The following is a 20,085-nucleotide window of genomic DNA, read 5'->3' as shown; positions in this document are numbered from 1 at the left end:
GTAGGAAGATTCAGTATTAGAACCAATTGATCTATAGATTCAATGCTATTCCATAAAAATTCCAATAGTTTTTTTCATAGATCATGTTAAAGCAACTCTAAAATAAAGCATAAAGAATAAGGTTGCAAAAAAGCCAGAAAGTTTCTAAAGATGACTAGCAGAAATCAAGACTTACTATGAGGCTATATGGCAGTTTAGACAGTATGAAAAAAAATTGAACAAATTAACAGAACTCAGTAGAGATATACTATTGATCTGCACATCTATGAAACTTTGGCTATATCAGAGCAAACATGCTATATTGATGGGAAAAATTAGGGACTCGATAAATGAAGTTAGAAAAAAATGATTGTGTGGTAAAAGGTAAAATTAAGGTTCCATATTATAACAAAGTGTAAAATCCAAATCCAGACATAGTAAAAGCTTAAATGTCACAAGCAAAATTGTAAAACTTAGTAGAAAGTATGGATGAAAATATTTTAGACCTAGAGGGAGGGAAGAATTTTTAAAATTTAAAAAATACCAAAAATGTACTAACTATAAAGGAATGATAAATTTGACTATTAAAATTAGGAGGGTTTTTTTTTTTGTTCACCAAAAGAATTTTCAAGACCAAGAAATAAAACAGTTACAAATGAGAACATCTATAATTCACACAACTGATCAATAGTATCAAGAATTAAGAACTCTAATAACAAAAAACAAAAAAGGAAAATAGGCAAAAGACATAAACAGGAACTTCAAGATGAGAAAACACATTTAACTAGTAAACATGGAGAAATGCTAAACCTTGTTAATGATAAACAAAATGCTACTCAAGATTACAATACGTAACTTCCTATCTTTATTCCGCCTGAGAATGTCAAGTATGAGAATATCAAGTGTTAAAGATGTTGATTACAGAATCTCTTATCCTTACAGAATCTCTTATCCTTACGGGACTGTAAATGGTACAATGTCTTAGCCATTCATAAAATGGACTGGGTGGCTCATTAACAACAGAAATTTATTTCTTTAGTTTTAGAAGCTGGAAGTCTAAGATCAGGGTCCAGCATGGTCAGGTTTAAGCTCCAGAATGGAGAAGGTTTGTTTCTTGTATCCTCACATAGCAGAGGGAGGAAGAAAGAGGTCTCTAGAATCTCTTTTATTAGGGCACTAATTCCATACGTGAGGGCTACACTCTCATGACCATCATATTGTGGGGTTAGGATTTCAACACAAGAATTTTAAAAGAACATAAACATTCAGTTCATTGCATACAACCCCTTTTAAAATATGCAGTGCTATTCGTACAGCTGAACATTCACAGCAGTATTACTCCTTGGTTTAAGCCCCAGAGAAATTACTGCTTAAGTACAACAAAAAGTAGGAAAAACCTTGAAATCACCTAAATGTCTACAAACAGAAAAATGGAAAATAAACTATGTTATATCCATACAGTGGAACAGTTATCAGAAGATTCCATATAGTCCTGGAAGATTACCTACAACATAATCCTTTTTTAAAAATAAAATCATGGGGATCCCTGGGTGGCGCAGCTGTTTAGCGCCTGCCTTTGGCCCAGGGCGTGATCCTGGAGACCCGGGATCGAATCCCACATCGGGCTCCCGGTGCATGGAGCCTGCTTCTCCCTCTGCCTATGTCTCTGCCTCTCTCTCTCTCTCTCTCTCTCTGTGACTATCATAAATAAATAAAAATTAAAATAAATAAATAAATACATAAAATCAGAAACAAGTATATAAAATAATATTTTAGGAAGCACAGAGATAAAATAAAGCCATGTAAAGCAAAGGGAAAATGGGCAAAAAACAAAGGAATGATAGAGGCCCCAAATTCAGGTAGGCAAGGAAGAAGAGGGGACTATACCATATAATAGTTGTGGGTTAATATCCAGATCCAGGCTGCTGAATTCGATGGCAACTTCATGGATGCTTAATCAGCATTAAAAATAAGTAAAAAAATAAATGAGGTCCTTGCATGGGTGAGAATGTGTCAAGAACCAGATATTATTGATCTATTTCTATGTACCACTTGAGCTCCATTTTAGAAAGACACAAAAAAACAAAAACTAACAATCATCTCAGGCTAAAATTCTAGATTATTTCTCAAAATATAGGCATGGCATGTCACAGGAGAGATATAAAAAAAGAAATCGGTCCATCTGATTTGAAAGTTAGAAGTTAGATATTCAAAAATTCCCAGAATTATCACAATAAATTTGTGAGAACTGAAAATGAAACAAGCTCACTTTTTAATTTATTTTTTTATTTTTAATAGAGGTATAGGTGGACATACAATGCTGTATTAGTTTCAGGTGTACAACACAGTAATTTGACAATTACCAACACTATGCAGTGCTTTCCACGATAAATATAGTTTATATATCTGCCACCATACAACTTATTACAGTATTATTGACTATGCCCCCTATGCTTTCCTTTTCATCCTCATGATTTATTTTATAACTGGCAGTTTGCAAAAAAATTAAATGTATTTAATTGGCTTTAGAAATTATATGAACAAATGATCATTCGTACATAAATATATGTTAATTTAAAGATATAGAAGTAACTACTACAGTAATGGCCTATACTTTCTTTCATTGGACCTCGAACAAGATTTCAAGCGATAGCATACATCAGAGACTAGGAGGTTACTGGTTAGTTTTTTCTAGCTCCATCTTTTAGCCTCTCCAGGATACAGAAATTCCACTGTATCTATTAAAACCATGTGAAGTAGGCACTGCTATTCCCTAACCCCTCCTCCCTTTGTTTTTAATACATGAAGTTGAAGCTTAGAAAGGTGAAGTGGTCTTTCCAGGTTGCACAGCTGATAAGTCACACAGCTAGCATTCAAACCACAACTGACCCCATGACCAACATTCAGTCACTAGACTACCACTGATATCACAGTCCCTGTGAGATAATCTACTGTGTTGTGCAAAAACCATATTACACCATAGAAAAGATAACCTAGAAACCAAGTAAAACTGTAATCACGCCCTCCGTTTCCCCTTACACTTGGAAGCTTTCCATTACTTAAGTTTTCTCTGGGAGCCAACCTCTTGCAAGACTACATAACATCATGCTGGTGCTTTGCTGCCCCCTTATGGGAGAGGTACACAGATACACAAAAGTCCCCAGCCAGTAACTACAGTCTCATTTTGTCACAACTATTTCAGGTTTACCTAGCTTTAAGTGATATCATTCAGCTTCCAGAACAAAGCAACCAAGTACACAAAAGGGACTCAATGAATGTTTGTAGAATTGAACTGAAAGTTTATCCACAGAACGTCTGATATAAACTGGGAGCTTGATTTTGTAAGAATCCTAAAATAATTGACTTATTTAGTAAAATGACTAAAACACTTTCCAATTTCTTTTTTTTTTTTTAAAGTCTTTTTTTTTTTAATTTTTATTTATTTATGATAGTCACAGAGAGAGAGAGAGGCAAAGACACAGACAGAGGGAGAAGCAGGCTCCATGCACCGGGAGCCCGATGTGGGATTCGATCCTAGGTCTCCAGGATCACGCCCTGGGCCAAAGACAGGCGCTAAACCGCTGCGCCACCCAGGGATCCCCACTTTCCAATTTCAATGATCTTTTTAAAGTATCAGATATAATCTTCTGTTCACCCCCTAAACTGGTATCCTTGTTTTGACATACTTCAAACATGCTTTTTCTATGATACTGGAAAAATGAACTCTGCTTTTCATAGTGGAGAAAGTGCAGAAAGTCCGGCCTCAGCCCATACCAACTAAATCAGAATCTACATTTTAATAAGATTCTCTAGATCATTTTTATATGCAGTAAACCTTAAGAAGCACTTAACACAGATGTTAATGAATTAGTTATTAATAAATGTTATATTCCTAGAAGGACAATGATGGTGACGTTATTAAATGATGCTTAATATTGCATTCAACTGTCTGGCATATGAAGTTGTTAATTTAGTTGTGATACACATAAGAAAGTAAAACAAAGATATTCTTCAACTACACAAATCCATACCATATTTTCAGGATCTATGCAATAAATTTTAAGAATCTACCTCCAAAAAAAAAGAAGAATCCACCTCCAACCCCTACCCCTACAAAATTTTACTGTATATTATAGACTTAACTGTGTCCTCCAAAAATTCATATGCTGAAGCCTTATCCCCCAATATGACTATATTTGGAGATAGGGCCTTAGGGAAGGGTAATTCAAGTTAATTGAGGTCAGAGGGAGGGGCCCTAATCTGATAGAACTGTCTTTATAAGAAGAGGAAGAGACACCAGAGATCTCTCTGTAGAACACGTGAGAACACATCAACAAAGCCAAACCAGGAGGAGAGGCTTCACCAAAAATTATGTTTTCCCACACTTTGATCTTGGACTTTGAGCTCCCTGAACTCTGAGAAGATACATTTCCATTGTTTAAGTCACCCAGTCTATAGTATCTTGCTATGCCAGCTGAGTAGATTAAGATATTGTATGATCCAATCATTGTTTTCCTACATATTTACCCACGTGAGTTGAAAAGTTATGACCATATAAAAACCTGCACATGGATATTTCATAGCAGCTTTATTCAGAACTGCTAAAAACTGAAAACTCCACAGTGCATGGATAAACGGTGGTACATGCCAAAAAATATTATTTGGAAATAAAAAGAACGAATTATCAAGCCCTCTGCACACATACTAAAAGACATGTAAAAAACTTAAATACATATTGCTAAATAAAAGCAGCAAATCTGCAAAGGGAATAGATTGTATGATTCTAAGTATATAATTCTAGAAAACACAAAAACAAAACTATGCAGACAGTAAAAAGTTCAATGGCTGCCAGGGGCTTAGTGAAAGGAAAAAAGGATAAATAGGGGAAGCACAGGAGATTTTTAGGGCAATGAAACTACTCTGTGTGATACTATAATAATGGATATATGACATTAAACATTTGTTAAAACCATTAGAAGTATAAGATGCAAATAGTGAACTTTAAAGTAAATAATAATTTACCAACATTAATAATGTATCAATATTGATTGATAATAATATATCAATACTGATTCACTGTTTGTAACAAGTGTACATTACTGCAAAATGCTAGTAGCAGGAGTTGTGCAGGTGGAGAAGGAATATGGGAACTCTGTTCTCTGCTCAATTTTTCTGTAAATTTAAAAATGTTCTAAGGAATAAAATCTATTAACTTAAAAAATCATATGACTTAGAAAGGAAGAAGTAAAAGTTTTTATTTGGAAAATAAGATGTTTATATATAGAAAATACTAATAGATCTAAAGTAAAACTACTAATTTAACAAAGTTACAAGACACACAATATACAAAAATCCTTTATATTTTATATACAACAGTAAACAATTAAAATTGACATTTAACAAATATCATGGCACCAATAAATGTGAAACAGGTAAGGATAAACTCAATAAAGTGTATGTAAGACTTGTATGCTAGGAACTAGAAAATACTGATCAGAGAAAATTTAAAAGATATTAATAAATGGAAACCTATACAATGTTTATGGACCAAAAGACTCAGTATTGTTAACAGGTCAGTTCTTTCCAAATTGAACTATAGATTCAGAACAATTCCAATCAAAATCATAGCAAGATCTTTTGAAAAATCAACAAGTACACTTCTGTAGTTTCTAGTCAGACATATAAAGTGCTTTTAAGTTGTTACCCACTCTCACAAGAAAAATAGTACACCAAAAAATCAAGAACTCTTCTTTGATACAACAGAAAATTAAAATCACAGGGGTAAACTGCTCCCCCAAAACTGCAGAAGCAGACAAATAGATCCAAAGAATCATAGTTTACTAGGAATAAAGGCCCAGGAGCAGCTGGCAGCTAGAGTCAACCTTGTAAGAATCACATTAAACTGTGATAAATCGCTGGAGACTTTTAGTGTGGAGAAACTTGAAGGTTAAAATACCTTAGAGGGCCAATTCCACATTACAGAAGATTTACCTCCATGAGTCCTACCACTGTGAAGGTCAGAAAAAAATTCCCCTGTGTTTACAGGAGTGGTACTGGAAAAGGAACCATATAAAAAAATGTGCCCAGAGCATTCTGTTCTTTTTAACAAGTTCTGCCCAGGAGGTAAACTATTTCATCAGAGCATAACTAACTTGGAGGGGGCATGGAGGGTGGGGGATGTTTACCTTAGCTTAAATACCTAAGGGGAGGGAAATAACTCCATCCTCCTATAGCCTTCAATGTGGGGGAAGGAAAATGCCCAAATCAGGATCACTAAAAGACTGAGATATAATCATAGGACTATAGAATGCTTTCCTACCACCACCATATCAGTAGAGATCCTCTATAAATCACAGGATATTATAGCTAAAATAACTGCAAGTCTCAGGACTTATTTAGGGAATATCTAAGGATACCCAAAGACAACAGGGAACACTAAACCAAAAACACTAAAGGAGATTTTTAACTTCTGACACCACTGCTACAACAAACAGCCTAACTCTCAGCCAGATAGACATAAAACCTCATAATAAAGGCTTATCTATCTCATTTGAAAACCAATGAATTTCAACAAAAAATTTCAAATCATGCTAAAAGGCAAAAAAGCACAGTTTGAAGAGATAAAGCCAGTATCAGAACAGGAGTCAGATATGCCAGGGACTTGGGGATAATTAGACCAGAGATTTCAAATTACTATAATTAATATACTAAGAGCCATAAAGGAAAAAGTAGATAACATGCAAGGATAATGTAAATAGGCAGATGGAAATGCTAAAAAAGAATTTTTAAAAATTCTAGAAATCAAAAAAAAATGTGAAAGAAATGATGAATGAATGGGCTTGTCAGTAAAACAGACAAGGCCAAGGAAAGAATCAGGAGCTCGAAAAGACAACAGAAACTTATTAACTAAAGTGCCAAGAGGAAAAAAGGATTGAAAAAAATGAAACAGGGGCAGTCCAGGTGGCTCAGCGGTTTAGCGCCACCTTCAGCCCAGGGCCTGATCCTGGAGACCCAGGATCGAGTCCCATGTCAGGCTCCCTGCATGGAGCCTGCTTCTCCCCCTGTCTCTCCCTCTCTCTCTCTCTCTCTCTTTCTGTGTGTGTGTGTGTGTGTATGTCTCTCATGAATAAATAAGTAAAATCTTTAAAAAAAAAAGAAAAAATGAAACAGAATATCCAAAAACTATGAGACAATTGCTGAAGGTATAACATATATATATATTGGAACTGCTAAGAAGAGAAAAAAGAAGAAATATTTGAAGTAGGCTGTGGACTGTGGGCCGCCGGGGTCGGTGAAGGATCTCAAGATGGCTGGGCGAAAACTTGCTCTAAAAACCATTGACTGGGTAGCTTTTGGGGAGATCATACCCCAAAACCAGAAGGCCATTGCCAACTCCCTGAAATCCTGGAATGAGATGCTTACCTCCAGGTTGGCTACTCTTCCTGAGAAACCACCTGCTATCGACTGGGCTTACTACAAGGCCAATGTGGCAAAGGCTGGCTTGGTAGATGACTTTGAGAAGAAGTTTAATGCCCTGAAGGTTCCTGTGCCAGAGGATAAATACACTGTCCAGGTGGATACTGAGGAAAAAGAAGATGTGAAAAGCTGTGCTGAGTTTTTGTCCCTCTCAAAGGCCAGGATTGAAGAATATGAAAAAGAGCTGGAGAAGATGAAGAACATAATTCCATTTGATCAGATGACCACTGAGGACCTGAATGAAGTCTTCCCAGAAACCAAATTAGACAAGAAGAAGTATCCCTATTGGCCTCACAAGCCAATTGAAAATTTATAAACTTGAGTTGAGGAGACAGCCCCGGCCCTCATATTATAAACATTGGACATTACAAATAATGATACGGAAAAAAAAAAGAAATATTTGAAGTAATAATAGCTAAGAATTTTCCTAAATTAATAACAGGAGCAGGAAATGCAGAGAACTAGAAGCAGGATAAACACTAGGTATATCATATTCAAACTGCAGAAAATCAAGGATAAAGAGAATATTTTGAAAGAAGCCAGGAAAAAGAATACCTTACTTAGAGCAAAACAAAGATATTAATTATATCAGATTTTTCACTGAAAACTATGCAAGCATAAAGAGAGCAGAGTGATGTATTTTAAATGTTGGGAGAAACAAAAACACTAACCAAGAATTCCATGTCACATGAAATTATCCTTCGAAAGTAAGAAGGCTTGTGGTGTCTGGCTGACTTAGTTGGAAGAGCACGTTACTCTTGATCTTGGGGTTATGAGTTCAAGCCCCATGTTGGGTGTAGAGATTACCTAAATAAATAAACCTAATTTTAAAAACATTAAAAAACAAACAAACAGAAGTGAGAAAGCCTATCCTCCTATGTCCAAAGAGGGAAGGCAGGTAACAGAGTTTACTCAGGGTGAGGATTTTAGGAGGGAGAGGCTATGGAAGGCAGAGAGACAAGGGAGTCAAGCATATGATCAAGAGAATAAGTGAAATAATGTAACATGGAATCTAAACTAGGCAGAGAGAAGAACAAAAAGAAAAGAGAATATGGAAGGGCCAATGAGTTTAGGGATCACAATGAGATTGAAAATGCTCAGTTGAACAGGTAACATCATGATCAATGGTAAAAACCAGAGAGCTTTTGCCCTAAGGTCAGGAATGAGACAAGGGTGTCCACTCTCATCTTTTTATTCAGTAAGTACTGGAAGTCCTAGCCACAGTAATCAGAAAGGAAAAAGGAACAAAAGCCATTCAAACTGGTAAGGAAGAAGTGAAACTACAGATGAGATGATTCCATAGATAGAAAACCCAAAAGACTCCACCAAAAAACTACTAGAACTGATAAATGAATTCAGTAAGGTGGCTCAATACAAAATCAATGTGAAGAAAGCTGTTGCATTTCTATACACTAATATGAAGAAAGAGAAATTAAGAAAACAATCCCATTTACAATTGCACCAAAAATAATCAAATATCTAGGAATAAACTTAACCAAAGAGGTGAAAGACCTGTGTCCTGAAGGCTATAAAACATTCATGAAAGAAACTGAAGACAGCACAAAAGGAAAGATATTCCAAACTCATGGATTGGAAGAACAAATATGACTGTCTACAGATCCTGATTGTCTACAAATATTGTCTACTACCCAAAGCAATCTACACATTTAATGCAATTTCTCTCTAACTACTAACAGTATGTTTCACAGAACAAGAATAATCCTAAAATTTGTATGGAACTATAGAAGATCCCTCATAGCCAAAGCAACCTTGAACAAGAAAAACAAAGCTAGAGGCATCACCATTCCAAGTTTCAAGTTATATTTACACAACTGTAGTAATCAAAACAATATTGAACTGACCCAAAAAGACACATAGTTCAATGTAACAGAGTAAAAAGCCCAGAAACAAGTCCACAATTATATGGTCAATTAATCTTTGACAAAGAAGGAAAAAATATATAGTGGGAAAAAGACAGTCTCTTCAACAAATGGTGTTGGGAAAACTGGACAGTAACATGCAAAAGAAAGAAAATGGACTACTTTCTTATACCATACACAAGAATAAACTCAAAATGGATTAAAGACCTAAATGTGAGACCTGAAGTCATATCCTAGAGAAGAGCACAGGCAGTAATTTCTCTGACATTGGCTGTAACATCTTTCTAGATATGTATCCTGAGGCAAGGGAAACAAAAGCAAAAATAAACCATTGGGACTACATTGAAATAAAAAAGCTCTTGCACAGCAAAGGAAATCATCAACTAAACAAAAAGACAACCTACTGAATGGGAGAAAATATTTGCAAATGACATATCCAAGAAAGAGTTAGTGTCCAAAACATACAAAGAACTTAAATAACTCAGCACCAAAAGAAAAAAATCCATTTTAAAAATGGGCAGAAGACATGAACAGACATTTCTCCAAAGATGTCCAGATGGCTAACACATGAAAAGATGGTCAACATCACTAATCATCAGGGAACTGCAAATAAAAGCTAAAATGAGCTATCACTTTACACGTCAGAATGACTAAAATCAAAAACACAAAAAAATAAGTGTTGGTGAGGATGTAGAGAAAAACCAACCCTTTTGCACTGTTGGTGGGAATGCAAAAGTGGTGCAGCTCCTGTGGAAGATATTATGGAGGTTCCTCAAAAAATTAAAAATAGAGCTACCACATGATCCAGTAAAACACAAATTTGAAAGGATATAGGCACCCCTATGTGTACTGCAGCATTATTTATAGTAGTAAGATTATGGAAGCAGCCCAAGCGTCCATCAATGAATAAATGGACAAATAAGGTGTGGTGTATATACACACAATGGAATATGCTTTAGCCATAAAACTGAATGAAAACATGGATGGACCTCAAAGACATTACGCTAACTAAAATAAATAAGACACAGAAAGTCAAACATTGTATGATTTTACTTATATTAGGTAGTGAGAGTAAGCAAATCATAGAGACAAACAGCAGAATAAAGGTTATACTAGAACATGGGGACGGAGAAAAGGAGGAGTTATTGTTTAATGGGAATACAGTTTACGTTGACAATAAAAGGCCAGAGATGATGAAAAGCTTTTGTGTGTAAATAGTTGTGATGAGTACGGAGCACTGTGGACATAATTAATGTCTCTGAGTTGTACGTTTACAAATGGCTAAGATGATAAAATATCATGTATGTATATTTTTTATGTATGTATATTTTACCACAATTTTAAAAACTGTTAAAAAATGAAGAAGAGATAGTTACTCAGAAAACTAAAAATTGACAAATTCTAAAACTCATATGGAAATGGAAAGGACCCAGAATAGCCAAGCAATTTGGAAAAAATACAAAGTTGAAGGACTTATACTACCTGACTTCAAAACTTGCTATGAAGCAGGGGGCCTGGATGGCACAGGTGGTTGAGTGTCTGACTCTTGGTTTCAGCTCAGGTCGTGATATCTCTCCCTCACCCTCTGTCCCACCCTGCCCCCATCTCTAAAGTAAATAAAAATAGATCTTCAAAAAAAACTTGCTATAAAGCTACAGTAATTAAGACCATGCAATATTGGTCTGTGCACACTGAGCACTGGAACAGAATGGAGAGTCCAAAAACATACCTATGCATTTGACCTCTTAGCATAAGGACTAAGGTAATTTAATGGTGTTGGGACAACTGGATAGTCATAAGATAGAAAAAAATAAAAAGAATCTTGATTCTTATCTAACACTGTAACAAAAAAGTCACCTGGATAAGCTAAAATTACACAATGACTAAAACAAAACATCAAAGAAAAGTTTCCTTCACTGAAAATACATTTCTTGTGTAAGAAACTATATGTGTTGTAACAGATTTCAAGAAAAAATGGAATTGGTCACATATAGTTAATATGACTTTAGAAGGGCATTGAAACAAAAGCTCTTTCAAGGCAGCCCAAAAAGCTAAAGTAAAATACTCCCCTAAAAGCAGTCAAACTGTTTTCAGTAATGCTTTTTAAATTCTCAAAGCACTTCATAATTAGATTTATTATATAACAAGTTTGTAGAAGTTAAATTATTATTTTAAAAGTCCCTGTTAGATTTTTTTTTTTTTTAGGATTTTATTCATTCATGAAAGACACAGAGAGAGAGAGAGAAAGGCAGAAACACAGGCAGAGGGAGAAGCAGGCTTCACGCAGGGAGCCCGACATGGGACTCGATCCCAGGTCTCCAGGATCACGCCCTGGGCCCAAGGCAGCACTAAACCGCTAGGCCACCCAGGCTGCCCCCCTGTTAAGACACCTTTGGTCATCTCTCCTCATGGCATCCCTGAATTTTCTATCACGGACTGGTCGAGAATGACAAGAAAGGAGCCCCTGCACTATATTACATATCCACCTGGTCGACCAATGCATAATGTGACTATACCCAGAGGAGTTTTTTCCACCGTCGGAGAAATGTACCACGCAGAACTCTGGAAATTGGTCGTGGCGATGGGACCGGCCAAGATGCAGATGGCTAAGACCAGCTACACAAACACAGAGGACTCGAATCTTACTATACGGGCTTGTGTGCCTAGGCCGTTCCTATTGGTGGTGGGATATGGAACGACCAATTTTTCCTTTATACAAAATAATGGAGCTGATATGTAATTTGAGCTAGAATGTAAAAATTGTGTATTAACCAATTGTTTGCCTGTGCACTTGCCCTCACCTCAAACAGGTCCTGTCACTGTCTTTTTAACTACGCAACTGCCTTATTTACTATTACCTGTTGAGATTGAAGGCCCTTGGTATGCTAATTATGGTTATCATCAGTTTGCTGTGGAAATGCAGCTACAATTGAAAAGATTGAAATGCTTCCTTGGGCTGTTGATGGCCGGTATTACAGCCTTGGTTACTCTTACAGCTACTGCAGCTGCAGCCTCTGTGGCCTTATCCCAGGGTATACAAACAGCACAATACGTTAACCACTTAGCAAAAAACATCTCTTATGCGCTGTCTACTCAGGAGCGTGTAGATCAAAAGGTTCTCAGTCGGCTTGATGGGCTTGAAGAGGCAGTAGAATTCCTAGGGAATCAACTATCCCTGTTAAAAACCCAGATGTCCTTGGTTTGCCAAGGACGGGTTTCAGCATATATGTGTCACCCCTATAAAAGCCACTAATGTAACATGGGGACAAATTAGGAAACATCTACAAGGAATATGGTTACATAGTAATATAAGTCTTGATTTGTTAAAGTTGCAAAAGGAAATTTCCATTATCAGTCATTCTCAGATAGGTATGACAAACCCGGCTGAAAAGTTGGCTCCTATCTTGGATGGCCTGCACGGATTTAATACAGGCAATTTATGATGATATTCATTCTGGATGTTTATGATCATATTTACTATTGTGATTATTTCATTCTTTGCATGGTGTGTGGTTCAGGCCAAAGCAAGACAGCACAGATTCAACATGGATGCTCAATTGCATTTCATCAATCTTAAAACAAAAAAGGGGGAAATGTGGGCGACCACGAACTAGCTGGAGTAACTGAACCAAACCAGGCCCGGACTTGCGTCTCTCATTCACTCAAAAGGCTCGAGAGGCTAAAGGGTGAATAGTTGGTAGACGCTTGAGAAAGGGCTTGAGCAGTGGTTCTCAGGGCTCGCTTGTGCGTGATCGCCCACATAACACAATAGATACAACTTATTCTGACCTGGGCATAAATGTAAATAACGGTCTGTCTGTCCTTGCTGGTCTGTTTACCATACCCAATATTCCTTTGAAGTATGCACATCTGGAGCAACAAGCTTATCTATGTACCAAGGTCTTCTGGCACCTGTGAGTCTGTCTTGCATGCTGAGAAAAGGGAACTTTGGAGAGTTTCACAAACCTGCTAAAAATAAACACCTTCTCGGCTTTGTTTTGCTCATGCTATAAAATGTTGTAAAACCTTGAATAAAGCTGGCACTGCTTGGACATCATCCACTGAAACCTCCTGTCCCCATCTCTTTACTTTTCTTTTATTCTCCTCATCCCCTTATCCTCAGGCCCCTGATCGTGATGCCGCAGCGCGCGCAACAAGCCACTGCAAAGGAGCAGAAAAGAAAAGAGAACTAAAGAATTAAAATCTTCTTTTAGGGATCCCTGGGTGGCGCAGCGGTTTGGCTCCTGCCTTTGGCCCAGGGCGCGATCCTGGAGACCTGGGATTGAATCCCACGTCAGGCTCCTGGTGCATGGAGCCTGCTTCTCCCTCTGCCTGTGTCTCTGCCTCTCTCTCTCTCTCTCTCTGTGACTACCATAAATAAATAAATTAAAAAATAAATAAATAAATAAATAAAATAAAATCTTCTTTTAAAATCCTGTCTCTGCCAACTTGCTGGCAATGTGTACTTGGAAAAATGACCTAACTGCTCTATTCTGCAGATTTTTTAATCTGTAGAATGAAGATAATACTTCCTACTGCATAGATTTATCATGAAGGTTAAATTAACTACTATGTATAAAGCACTCATTACAGTGCCTAGTATATAGTAAGCATAAGTGTTTGCTATCATCATTACTACATTATTATTATTCTGGAAAATGCTACGAAAAACAAATTTTTCAAAATTATTTACAAACAGTAGTTAGGAAGACTGATTTGGCTTACAGAGTTTGATGTCAGTTTTGATGTTTGACTATTAATAGCTTTCAAGCCCAACATTCCTCCTTATCCTCCTTGCCCCACATCTGAGCAAGGTGATATAGTCCAAATGTTGTCTTCTTTGATGTAAATTCAGACCACACAAGCCTGGACCAAGGCACAGGAACTCCACCCCTGACCCAACCCTATCTTCTTCCCCTGCTCTCTCAAACCATTTTCAAACCAGGTTAGGAGCCAGCCATGTTCTTCCCAGAAAGCCCCCACTGTGTGCATAAACTTTTCCATACCTCCTTGTTGTATTTGTGGGGTCATCAATTTCAACATCAGAAACAAATTCTGGGTGGGGCCTATCCTCCTTCTATGAAGGTTTTCCAAAGAGAGAGGAACTAATCCCAACAAAAATCAAATTATATAAAAAGCTTTGAAGAATGTTATAAAAGGCATACAGTCAACTAAAAGATTCTGAGAGATACATATTAGTGTTAAATGCATTTATGAGTATCTAAAAAGTAACTTAGTAATAAGTTACTAAGTTATAAGTTATAACTTATAAGTTGTAAGAAAGTAGTAAGAATTTCAAAGCCTTCTAAAATATGTTAGTATCAATAAAGTGAAAAACCATAGACCCTGAGTTCTCTTAATTTTCATAGTCTCAGGATTATCAAATTATTCATAAAGTGTACTGATTAAAAGTCAAGAGAGTATGTAATTTTGGAGGGGCTCTATACTATTTCCAAATCCAAGTTCCATTTTTAAAACAGTGAGGTAGAATATTTTAATTAAAAAGCTTTTTGTTGGGCAGCCCGAGTGGCTCAGGGGTTTAGCGCCACCTTCAGTCCAGGGCATGATCCTGGAGACCCAGGATTGAGTCCCACATCGGGCTCCCTGCATGGAGCCTGCTTCTCCCTCTGTCTGGGTCTCTGCCCGTCTGTCTGTGTCTCTGCCTCTCTCTGCCTGTGTCTCTGTCTGTGTCTCTACCTCTCTCTCTCTGTGTCTCTCATGAATAAATAAAATCTTAAAAAAAAAAAAAAAAAAAGCTTTTTGTTTTGGGATGCCTGGGTGGCTCAGTGGTTGAGCGTCTCTGCCTGTGGCTCAGGGTGTGTGATTCTGGGTCCGGGGATCAAGTCCTACATCGGGCTCCCTGCAAGGAGCCTGCCTCTCTCTGTGTGTTTCTGCCTTTCTCTCTGTGTAGCTCATGAATAAATAAGTAAAATCTTAAAAATTGTTTTTTGTTTTGATTTCATCAAGTTTTGCCCTCCTTCACTAATTCTACCTAAGTTTTATTTTGTTTTATTTTAAAGATTTATTTTAGGGGCTCCTGTGTAGCTCAGTTGGTTGGATATCCAACTCTTGGTTACAGCTCAGACCATGATCTCAGGGTCATAAAGATTTATTTATTTTATAGAAAGAGTGTGTGCAGGTGCACATATGTGAGTGGGGGAGGGGCAGAGGAAGGAGAGAAAATCTCAAGCAGATTCCCAGCTGAGCACAGAGGGGGATATGGGGCTTGATCTCATGACCTGTGCTCATATCAAGAGCCAGACACTCAACTGACTGAGCCATCCAGGTTCCCCAAGTACTGTCTAAATTTTAAGTGAGTAAAAATAACCTACAGAAGTGTCATGTTAGATCTAAAAAAAAAATAAAAATAAAAAAATAAAAAATTTAGGAAAACACCACAAAAAAAAAAAAGGAACTAGAAAGAAGTGTACTAAAATGTTACTAGGATGATTTCTTGGTGGGAGAAACACAAATAACCTATTTTTCACTTTATAGTGTTTCATATTTCCTAGCTTATCTCCTCAGAGGAAGCCACTCACATGCTGATGCAGCTTTGCTGCTGTTGTCATTTGTTTCCTTCACATTCAGTGTGCAAATGTGAATAGAAATTGTAGGCATGAGCACTGAGATGCTTGGGAATCTCAGGCAAAATCTTATCTGCCTAAAAAACCACAGGAATATACAAATTATCTATAATGTTCAAAAATGATTGTGAAGACCAATATGAAATATTATTTTAATTCTATGAATTTTAGTTACTATAGATATCATTTAAATCTGTATCTACATGTTTACAGATCAATACACAACGATCATATGATCAATATATCAAACTAAGTCCTATGTAGATGAAAAAAGCACAAGAACAAAGTCATAATTTATAAAAGGGTACAATACCAAAAGATTGAAATACTGCCTCAAATATAAAAATCATCCTTGCATATTCATCCAGAACTCATATTTCTGTTTAAGGTAGCCTCCTCTTCCTTCAATCCTTGCTTCCTATCCTTGCTCTCATCTCTTTCTCTTTTACTTTGGTAACTTTCAGTAACTAGTATTTGTATATACCCTTATAGATTACGATGTACTTTTTACATACATTGTGTAATCAAGGGGAACCACTAGGAATATCCAAATAAGACTGATAATGCAGTAGAATGGTCTCAAGTATTTCAGATAGTATATATATAATTCCTTGTAGCAGTAATATTATAACTTGACATTTATCAATTTTGTCCCTGGAAAAATGAATGAACTTATATATATCTAAGAATTAGAAGTCATCTCATTGGCACCCTCCAGTTTATACCATTAAAGAATTTACAAGCCATTCTTATACACTATATACTTTTTAAGAAGTTTTTAGTATTGAAGTATAGTTGACATACAATGGTAGTTTCAGATGCACAACATAGTGATTCAACAATTCTATACATCACAGGATGTTTTCCACAGTAAGTGCAGTTACCGTCTGTCATCATACAAGGTTATTACAATAATATAGACTATATTCCCTATGCTATACTCTGTGACTTATTTATAACTGGAAGTTTGTACCTCTTAATCACCTTTAACTAACCCTTCCCTCCAGCCGTCTCCCCTCTCTCAAACAAACACCAGTTTGTTCTCCATACTTAGGAGTCTATTTCAAATATTTGTTTGCTTATTTATTTTCTAGATTCTACATATAAAGGAAATCATAAGGTATTTGTTTTTCTCTGACTTATTTCACTTGCATAATACCCTCTAGGTTTACCTATTTTGTCACAAATGGCAAGATCTCATTTTCTATGGTTGAGTCATATTCCGTTGTGTATATATACACGATACCATCTTTAGCCATTCATCTATTGGTGGACACTTGGGTTGTTGCTTTCATATCTTGGCTACTGCAAATAATGCTGCAGTGAACATAAGGTGCATGTATCTTTCTGAATTAGTGTTTTTGTTTTCTTTGCATAAATACCCAGTAGTGGAATTATTAGATCATATGAGGTTTCTATTTTTAATTTTTTAAGGAGCCTTCATACTGTTTTCCACAGGGGCTGCACTAATTTACACTCCCACAGACAGTGAACAAGGGTTCCTTTTTTTTTTCCACATCCTTGCCAACATTTATTTCTTGTCTTTTTGATAATACCTATTTTGACTGATGCAACGTGAAATCCCATTGTGGTTTTGATTTACATTTCTTTGATTATTAGTGAGGTTGAGCAATCTTTTCACATATCTGTATGTCTTCTTCAGAAAAAATTTCTATCCATGTCCTCTGAATACTTTTAATGGGATTATCTGAGGTTGAGTTATAAGAGTTATTTATATATTTTGAATATTAACCCTTTATTGAATATATTATTTGCAAATAGGATGATTTTTAATTTTGTTGATGGTTTCTTTTGCTGTGCAAAAGCTTTTATTTTGGTGTAGTCCTAATAGTTAATTTTTGTACACATTAGGACATTTAATACAAAGCAATTCCAATTTCTCCAAAATACTTTGTAGGACTTAAAACTTGGCGTACTGCCAACCAAACAGAGGAAATAGTAGACTTTCTTCCACAGAGAACACCAAAGTTGCTACCAAAAAAGGAAAGAGTGGGGATCCCTGAGTGGCTCAGTGGTTTAGCACCTGCCTTTAGCCCAGGGCGTGATCCTGGAGTCCCAGGATCGAGTCCCACATCAAGAGCCTGCTTCTCCCTCTGCCTGTGTCTCTGCCTCTGTGTGTGTGTGTCTCTCCTGAATAAATAAAATCTTAAAAAAAAAAAAAGGAAAGAGTTTTCAACTGAAAATGGAGAGTCAAGTAGCCAGTATCTCTTTCAAGATACAAGAAAAGTACAGGAATAGTTCCTTGTAGAAATCATCCAATTCTGTAGATCTCTTCACTGATAAATCTGCTGATTCTTTACTAATAATCATACCTACAACAGGAAGTCTGTCATCAGTTTAATAAGCACTAAAAGGAGGCAGTATCTATTCCAAATAGTTTGCTGAAATGGCAGAAGGCTATAAATAGAAAAAATTAAAAAAAAAAAAAAAACCTTGAGGAACCAGTGACAGAAACTAACAACATGCTTTCCTGGTGTATAAAAATGCCCTATGTCCAGGAAGTTCTGATTTTATGTTTTCTTTGGTCTTGACATTTGTAGCATGTAGCTATCTAGCATTTATTCACACTTTGGATTCACTGCTATTGATTATAAATTTTAAATTATGCCTAGTTCCCTCCCCTACTAATTTTATAAGTTTAAAAGCAAACATCTGTACAATTGTATTTTATAATAATTTCAACATGAAAACATTTCATAATACATTAAAGCAAAATGATTTAACAGAAAAGTAAAGAACATAGCCTAGTCAGGCTAAAAGAGAAGCAGCAGGGAAGACACACCTGTTGGCCGAGGCAGGTTCATGCCCACAGTCCTGCCACTTGTCTCATCCACATGACAGGCCTTGGGTGGGAACACTTCCTTACCAAGGCAAAGAGCCCACACGACCTGTGTTGATCTTATCACCTTGTATAGGAATATATATCTCTGTTTCAGGCTCAGTGTGTACTCCTTTATTCCACTTAAGCGGCTGCGTGGAAGGCCCTGAGACGTGCCCCTAGCTTTCTGTATTTCAGGCTCCACAGGGGAGGTGTCAGGTGCTTCCCCTGCAGCACACTAGGGGTTGATGCAGGCTGTTTGTCTTGCATGGGCTGCCACGGAGGACCAAAGCACACTATTAGAGCTGATCTTGTTCTGCTTTCCTAGATATGAGTAAAAGCAGTGTTCCATCCAGTGCGTAACTGTGTTGTGTTTTCCTTGGCAACTCTGGTACTAAGTGCAGTAGACAAAATGCACTATTCCTGGTGGCTGGTGTAATGATGAGCTTTGCTGTCCTCCATATAGTTGGGAGTCTTCTCCTGGCATTGTTAACACTGGCATTTTATCCTCCCTATTTTGTCTATTGATTAACCTTTGTAATTACAATTGTCGTTCTCAGGGTATGGTCCATGAATCATGAGGGGTTTCCAAAAATTTTCCGTGGCCTACAATGTCAAAACTACTTTCATAAAACAAGTTTCCCTCATTACCTAAAAGCAAAGCATTCCTATGAAACCGTCCATTAGTCAAAAGGGGGTGAAGCGAAGAAGGAATTACCATTAATTTATACAAAAAATGTTTTAAGCGTTCCCAGACCCAATAAAATCCTCTTAGGCTTTTCTGATACCTTACAACATGTCTTGCTAATGGATGCACAAAATAAATTGAGATAAATCACGGATGCAAAGGACACAATTCAAAGCTGTAGTGGCTCCACACCGAGATGCTGAGTATAGTTTCTAGGGAAAGAGCTCGGCAGCGCCATCCTCTCTACTTGGGGTGCACAGTCTCTATAACTGCTTGCTGTAAAACAAATGCTAAACACTATTTTTGCTTTAGGTAAAAGTGGAAATCCTCTATGGCTTTCTTTCAATTAGTGAGGAAAGAGTATTTCATAAATGCCAGGTGGCGTAATGCAAACTTTCAAAGATCTGAGGATACTTGTAACACCAAGATGCTGCTGGACTTCCGGCTGTGCTGACATTGTACTGATGGTACGAAATTGAAAGTGGTAAAACTGCTAGCACCTTAGTACAAATCAAAGCAGTAGCCCCAAACCATACAAGCAATTCTTGTATTCTTCACCAGTATTTACTCACAGCAAACACACTGTAACTCTATTAAGATATGTCTTTAACTCTACAAAATTAGGGATATATATATTCA

General features: G+C 36.8%; 3 long non-coding RNA genes and 1 pseudogene across 4 annotated transcripts in view; 3 read left to right on the top strand and 1 right to left on the bottom strand.

Moving 5' to 3' along the window:
* Positions 1–7,807, top strand: part of LOC144306684 (ATP synthase peripheral stalk subunit d, mitochondrial pseudogene) — a 114,893-nt pseudogene extending 107,086 nt beyond the window's left edge. The window contains exon 2 of the transcript XR_013373795.1: positions 7,277–7,807. The product of XR_013373795.1 is annotated as an ATP synthase peripheral stalk subunit d, mitochondrial pseudogene (transcript). The remainder of the gene's footprint in view (positions 1–7,276) is intronic.
* The window catches only part of LOC144306688 (uncharacterized), a 71,628-nt gene extending 59,552 nt beyond the window's left edge, over positions 1–12,076 (top strand). The window contains exon 3 of the long non-coding RNA XR_013373804.1: positions 11,541–12,076. This is a non-coding gene — a long non-coding RNA (uncharacterized LOC144306688). The remainder of the gene's footprint in view (positions 1–11,540) is intronic.
* Positions 1–20,085, bottom strand: part of LOC144306686 (uncharacterized) — a 156,868-nt gene that overhangs the window by 126,425 nt on the left and 10,358 nt on the right. The gene's annotated exons all lie outside the window — the stretch shown is intronic.
* Positions 12,099–13,392, top strand: LOC144306690 (uncharacterized). Its single transcript, XR_013373805.1, has 2 exons — positions 12,099–12,145; positions 13,197–13,392. It is a non-coding gene; the product is annotated as an uncharacterized LOC144306690 (long non-coding RNA).

Source organism: Canis aureus, chromosome 37, assembly GCF_053574225.1.
Source record: "Canis aureus isolate CA01 chromosome 37, VMU_Caureus_v.1.0, whole genome shotgun sequence".
NCBI lineage: Eukaryota > Metazoa > Chordata > Mammalia > Carnivora > Canidae > Canis > Canis aureus.
This window is presented reverse-complemented; position numbering and strand designations above follow the sequence as displayed.